General features: G+C 49.5%; 1 pseudogene; it reads left to right on the forward strand.

Moving 5' to 3' along the window:
* Nucleotides 1–6242, forward strand: part of LOC112077556 (single-strand DNA endonuclease ASTE1-like) — an 11322-nt pseudogene extending 5080 nt beyond the window's left edge.
* Nucleotides 6243–7596: the final 1354 nt, after the last annotated feature.

Raw genomic sequence — 7596 nt, forward strand, 5'->3', positions numbered from 1 at the left:
ACAACGTCATCAGATGACAGTCTTATAACATGTTATACAATAAAATTGTATGTTTTGTTCGAAAATGTGCATATTGAGGTATAAATCATAGTTTTACATTGCAGCTACCATCAAAAATATCCCCAAAGCAGCCAGAATAATTACAGAGACAACGTGAAATACCTAATACTCATCATAAAAATTATGAAAAATACATGTGTACAGCAAATGAAAGATAACATCTTGTGAATCCAGCCATATTTCGATTTTTTAATGTTTTACAGCGAAAACACAATATAGCATTATATTAGCTTACCACAAAGCCAACACACAAATGCATTTATTAGCAGCAAAAGGTAGGATCGCAAAAACCAGCAAAAGATATAAAATTAATCACACCTTGACCAACTCATCAGATGACAGTCTTATAACATCCGGTTATTACATTACATTACATTTAAGTCATTTAGCAGACGCTCTTATCCAGAGTGACTTACAAATTGGTGCATTCACCTTATGACATCCAGTGGAACAGCCACTTTACAATAGTGCATCTAAATCTTTTAAGGGGGGGGGTGGGGGGTGGGTCAGAAGGATAACTTTATCCTATCCTAGGTATTCCTTAAAGAGGTGGGGTTTCAGGTGTCTCCGGAAGGTGGTGATTGACTCCGCTGTCCTGGCGTCGTGAGGGAGTTGTGTCACCATTGGGTGCCAGAGCAGCGACAGTTTGACTGGGCTGAGCGGGAACTGTACTTCTCAGGTAGGGAGGCGAGCAGGCCAGAGGTGGATGAACGCAGTGCCCGTTGATTTGGGTGTAGGGCCTGATCAGAGCCTGAAAGGTACTGAAGGTGCCGTTCCCCTCACAGCTCCGTAGGCAAAGCACCATGGTCTTGTAGCGGATGCGAGCTTCAACTGGAAGCCAGTGGAGAGAGCGAGGAGGGAGCGGGGTGACGTGAGAGACTTGGGAAGGTTGAACACCAGACGGGCTGCGGCGTTCTGGATGAGTTGTAGGGGTTAATGGCACAGGCAGGGAGCCCAGCCAACAGCGAGTTACAGTAATCCAGACGGGAGATACAATGCCGGATTAGGACCTGCGCGCTTCGGGTTGAATCGAGGGGAGGGGTGGGGGCGGGTTAGTCTGGCGGATTAGGCAGAGTCGGACTAAGGTGATGTGAGTAGGTTGCGTCTCAGTGGTTGGGGCAGGGGCGGTCGGGTGTTGGTGGTGGTTGCCTTGGGGTAGTTGGAAGGGTGCAGATTGTTTGAGCAGGGTCGTACTCTGCGGATGTTGTAGAGCATGGAACTACCAGGAACGGCCACCGCCTTGATGTTAGTTGAGAACGAGCAGGGTGTTGTCAGGATCACGCCAAGGTTCTTAGCGTCTGGGAGGAGGACACAATGGAGTTGTCAAACCGTGATGGCGAGATCATGGCACGGGCAGTCCCTTCCCCGGGAGGAGAGCAGCTCCGTCTTTGCCGAGGTTCAAGCTTGAGTGGTGATCCGCTCATCCACACTGATTATGTTGCCAGACATCAGAGATGCGATTCGCGCACCTGGTCATAGAAGGGGGAAAGGAGAAGGATTAATTGTGTGACGTCTGATGCAATGATGGAAGAGGACCATGTGAGGTTATGACAGACAACGTGACTTGGTGGTATAGCGAGAATAGAGAGGGCCTAGAACAGAGCCTGGGGGACACGCAGTATGTGTGAGCAGCAGCGTTGGTGAGGAGACAGATTCTCGCCACGCCACCTGGTAGGAGCGACCTGTCAGGTAGGACGCAAATCCAAGCGTGGGCCGCGCCGGAGATGCCCAACTCGAGAGGGATGAGAGGGAGGATCTGATGGTTCACAGTATCGAAGCAGCCGATAGGTCTAGGAAGGATGAGAGCAGAGGAGAGAGAGTTAGCTTTAGCAGTGCGGAGCGCCTCCGTGGATACAGAGAAGAGCAGTCTCAGTTGAATGACTAGTCTTGAAACCTGACTGATTTGATCAAGAAGGTTCATTCTGAGAGAGATAGCAGGAGAGGCTGGCCAAGGACGGCACGTTCGACGAGTTTTGGAGAGAAAAGAAAGAAGGGATACTGGTCTGTAGTTGTTGACATCGAGGGATCGAGTGTAGGTTTTTTCAGAAGGGGTGCAACTCTCGCTCTCTTGAAGATGGAAGGACGTAGCCAGCGTTTAAGGATGAGTTGATGAGCGAGGTGAGGTAAGGGAGAAGGTCTCCGGAAATGGTCTGGAGAAGAGAGGAGGGGAATAGGGTCAACGGGGCAGGTTGTTGGGCGGCCGGCGTCACAAGAACGCGAAATTTCATCTGGAGAGAGAGGGAGAAAGAGGTCAGAGCACAGGGTAGGGCAGTGTGAGCAGGAACAGCGGTGTCGTTTGACTTAGCAAACGAGGATCGGATGTCGTCGACCTTCTTTTCAAAATGGTTGACGAAGTCATGTGCAGAAGAGGGAGGAGGGGGAGGGGGAGGAGGATTCAGGAGGAGGAGAAAGGTGGCAAAGAGCTTCCTAGGGTTAGAGGCAGATGCTTGGAATTTAGAGTGGTAGAAAGTGGCTTTAGCAAGCAGAGACAGAAGAGGAAAATGTAGAGAGGAGGGGAGTGAAAGGATGCCAGGTCCGCAGGAGGCGAGTTTTCTCCATTTCCGCTCGGCTGCCGCGAGCCCTGTTCTGTGAGCTCGCAATGAGTCGTCGAGCCACGGAGCAGGAGGAGGACCGAGCGGCCTGGAGGATAGGGGACATAGAGAGTCAAAGGATGCAGAAGGGAGGAGAGGAGGGTTGAGGAGCAGAATCAGGAGATAGGTTGGAGAAGGTTTGAGCAGAGGGAAGAGATGATAGGATGGAAGAGGAGAGAGTAGCGGGGGAGAGAGAGCGAAGGTTGGGACGGCGCGATACCATCGAGTAGGGGCAGTGTGGGAAGTGTTGGATGAGAGCGAGAGGGAAAAGGATACAAGGTAGTGGTCGGAGACTGTGGAGGGGAGTTGCAAATGAGGGTTAGTGGAAGAACAGCATTCTAGTAAAGATGAGGTCAAGCGTATTGCCTGCTCTTGTGAGTAGGGGGCGGAGGTGAGAGGGTGAGGTCAAAGAGAGAGGAGATGGAAGAAGGAGGCAGAGGGAATGAGTCAAAGGTAGACGTGGGGAGGTAAAGTCCCCAAGAACTGTAGAGAGGTGAGCCGTCCTCAGGAAAGGAGCTTTATCAAGGCATCAAGCTCATTGATGAACTCTCGAGGGAACTTGGAGGGCGATAAATGATAAGGATGTTAAAGCTGAAAAGGCTGCTAACTGTGACAGCCATGGAATTCAAAGGAGGCGATAGACAGATGGGGTAAGGGGAGAAGGGAGAATGACCCCTTGGAGAGATGAGGACCCGGTGCACACCCCCTGACCAGAAGCTCTCGGGCTGTGTGCGAGAACACGTGGGAGACGGGAAGGAGAGCAGTAGGAGTAGGCAGTGTTATCTGTGGTGATCCATGTTCCGTCAGTGCCAAGAAGTCGAGGACTGGAGGGAAGCATAGGCTGCATGATGTAACTTTGCCATTCGTTGCTGCAGCATTCGTCAGTCTCCGAGGCTGCCGCGAGACCTGGAACTCCCCATCATGTTGTGGGGGTGCTTTGCTGCAGGAGGGACTGGTGCACTTCACAAAATAGATCACTTCATGAGGAAGGGAAAGAATGTGGATATATTGAAGCAACATATCAAGACATCAGTCAGGAAGTTAAAGCTTGATCGCAAATGGGTCTTCCAAATGGACATTGACCCCAAGCAAACTTCCAAAGTTGTGGCAAAATGGCTTAAGGACAACAAAGTCAAGGTATTGGAGTGGCCATCACAAAGCCCTGATCTCAATCCCATAGAAAATTTGTGGACAGAACTGAAAAAGCGTGTGCGAGCAAGGAGGCCTACAAACCTAACTCTGTTACACCAGCTTTGTCAGGAGGAATGGGCCAAAATTCACCCAACTTATTGTGGGAAGCTTGTGGAAGGCTACCCGAAACGTTTGACCCAAGTTAAACAATTTAAAGTAAACTTCCGACTTCAACTGTATATATGTGTGTTGTTTTTTGTGCTTGGGAAGGGGAAGGGGTTGCCTTCTTCAACAGATTGTTGAATTGGCTGGCCCCTTTCCAGCAGCAGCAGGAGGCCTTGGACTCTGTGCCCCTCTTCATCGGTCATGGGGATAACAACATGGATGCTGCCCTCCAGGCCCTCTCTCTGAGCATAGAGACATACCAGATTCAACCCAGTTGCCTGGAGCGGTTCTTCAATGATGGCGAGACTCCTGATCCAGGCCTTCTCCCAGACCATCTGAGTGTCCTTCCAGACTGGACCCTGCTGCCGTTGATGAAGGGGACACTTCCCTCCTACATGATATACATTCTGCAGCTGAGGCCAGTGTTACAGACTGTCCAAGTGGAAGATCACAGCTTACCCAGCGGGAACATCACCTCTCGGCCCATACGGCAGGTATTCTACGGGCTGCTGCTGGGTGAGAGGAGAGAAGTGGAGGAGTACGACAGGGAAGGCATGAACCTGACCAGCAGCAAGGTTGAAGCCGTCCTGCCCAGTGCTGCACGACAACTGCAGCTAGACACACTGAATCAGGTATGTATACATGTGATATAGTTTACAGTATATAGGGTATGTATACATGTGATATAGTATACAGTATATCAGGTATGTATACATGTGAAATAGTATACAGTATATCAGGTATGTATACATGTGATATAGTTTACAGTATATATGGTATGTATACATGTGATATAGTATACAGTATATAAGGTATGTATACATGTGATATAGTATACAGTATATAAGGTATGTATACATGTGATATAGTATACAGTATATCAGGTATGTAGACATGTGATATAGTATACAGTATATAAGGTATGTATACACGTGATATAGTATACAGTATAATATAAACATGCTGCTGTTGATTCTGAAATTAATTCTCATTCTCTAGTTCTGTTTCTTAGGCTCCACATCCAGTTCGGCTTGAGGTGTTTTTGGAGACCCTTGGTGTGTCCCAGTCCACTTTGAATGGTGTCCCACCTCATCTGGGACTTCCTGTGGCTGTTACCTACTACTGGCTGAGGCACGCCCATCTCCAACCCAGACCGTCCTCTCCTGCAGGCCCTGCTACTAGGACTGGTGTATGGAGAGCTCTGCAGACAGAGGAGGAGCCAGAGAGGTATGGACCAGAATATGAACAGAAACACACAACTTAGAATGTATAAATAAAGTGTGTGAAGTGCAGCCAATGACTCCTCTTCCTTTTGTGTATCAGGGTTTATAGAGGAGGGACCAGTGTTGGAGAGGCTGAGAGGGCTGATTCAGAGAGGTGCTAGGAGACTAGACCTGGGTGTGGCCCACGCCTATAGCCAATGGACGCCCTGCATGAAGGATGGCCTTGACCTGAACCAACTGCTGTGTCTCCTCTACCTGAGCCTCAGTGTGCCTGGTTAGGTGTCACTTCCTAAAACAACCCTAACCTCTAAACCTCTAACCTCTTGAGTAGACCAGTGGTATTCCTTTACATTGTTTTCTATCCCAGCAGCAACACAGCTAATTCAACCCTCTGTTGTTTCCCTGTTGGAGTCTAGGCTGTACAAGGGAACTCTGGTGCACCAGCTTGTGGGCCAACTGAGAGGGGGTGACCCCGGATTCTCTCCTGATGGAAGACCCTTCCTCTGGGGCAGCTGTACAGAGCCATGCTGGAAGCCATACTCAACTCCCAGGAAGCTGAGACCTCTGGACAACCTGACGGCCCCTCCTGCAGATTTTGCGCTGAGGATGAATATTTTGATGATGATGATGATGATGAGGGAGGAGGCTGTACTGAAGTCCCAATGTTCTGTCACAAGAGGAAGGAAAGATTCACAAAGCTCTGTTGAGTTATAGATATAGGGACCACTATATAGGGACCACTATATAGGGACCACCTGTTGAGTTATAGATATAGGGACCACTAAACACCTGTTGAGTTATATAATAGGGACCACTATATAGGGACCACCTGTTGAGTTATATATATATATGTTTTCTGTGACAGTTTAGTGACAGAGTGTATAGGTAGGAAGGCCCCACTCACACATGGAGCATAGAGAACATTGATAAGAGATTTGACATTGATTAAAGAAAATTAATTGTGACTGAGGTGAGTGAAGATTCAAGGTTAAATATGTTAAATGTTAAAGGTTGAAAACATTGTGAAATACACCTTGTGAAATATTAAAGGTGGATTAAAGTAGCGCATTAAAATGGTTAAGAATGTTTATAATGTTGTTTTCTGTAAGGTGTGATGTAATATAGACTGTGTTTGTTAGAGGAGGAGGTTGATAATGTAATAGTGTTGGAGTGTTTAAAAATGTTGCATGTTAGAATGTAATGGAGTAAAAAATTAGGTTGGATTAGGATTAGAATTGAGTGGAATAAAAACCTTAATGGTTTGGAAAATGTTTGTTTTAAACCACCACCATGGTAGCCCACACCACCACCACCACCACCACGGTAGCCCAAACCACCACCACCACCATGGAGCCCACACCACTACCCACCACTCGGTAGCCCCACCACCACCACCACCACTACGGTAGCCACACCACCACCACCACCACCAACATGATAGCCCACACCACCACCACCCCATGGTAGCCCACCACCACTACCACCACTACGTAGCCCACACCACCACCACCACGTAACCCACACCACAACCACCACGGTAGCCACCACCACCACCACCACCACCACCACCACCACGGTAGCCCACACCACACCACCACGGTAGCCCACACCACCACCACCACCATGGTAGCCCACCACCACCACCACCATGGTAGCCCACACCACCACCACCACACACCACCACCATGTAGCCCCACCACACCACCACCACGGTAGCCCACACCACCCACCACAACCACGGTAGCCCACACCACCACGGTAGCCCACACCACCACGGTAGCACACACCACCACCACCACGGTAGCCCACACCATACCACCACGGTAGCCCACCACTAACACCACCACGTAGCCCCACACCACCACCATGTAGCCCACACCACCACCACGAGACCCACCACCACACCCCACGGTGCACACACAACCACCACCACCACCACGGTACCCCACACCACCACAACGGTAGCCCACACCACCACCACCACCACCGGTAGCCCACCACACCACCACCCTAGGTAGCCCAAACCACCATCACCACCGTAGCCCACAACACCACCACCATGGTAGCCCACTCCACCATCACAGTAGCCCACAACACCACCACCATGGTAGCACACTCCACCATCACAGTAGCCCACTCCACCATCACAGTAGCCCACAACACCACCACCACAGTAGCCCACAACACCACCACCACATAGCTAAACTAAATACAGGCCTTTGCCAACCAACCCAACCAGTTTATACAAACAGTGTGCTGCAGTTTATCTGTTATGGAGGTTTCATTCACAAATAAGGTGGAACAGGAAACTAGACAAGGTAAGTCAGTTACCTGACAGTGTCACATGAAAGTGATCATGTCTGATAAGCACTGTCTGCATCATACATTCCTCCTCCAGGGTGTTAGCCTGTTAGGTTTTCGGAAAG

Source organism: Salvelinus sp. IW2-2015, unplaced genomic scaffold (genome assembly GCF_002910315.2).
Source record: "Salvelinus sp. IW2-2015 unplaced genomic scaffold, ASM291031v2 Un_scaffold4688, whole genome shotgun sequence".
NCBI lineage: Eukaryota > Metazoa > Chordata > Actinopteri > Salmoniformes > Salmonidae > Salvelinus > Salvelinus sp. IW2-2015.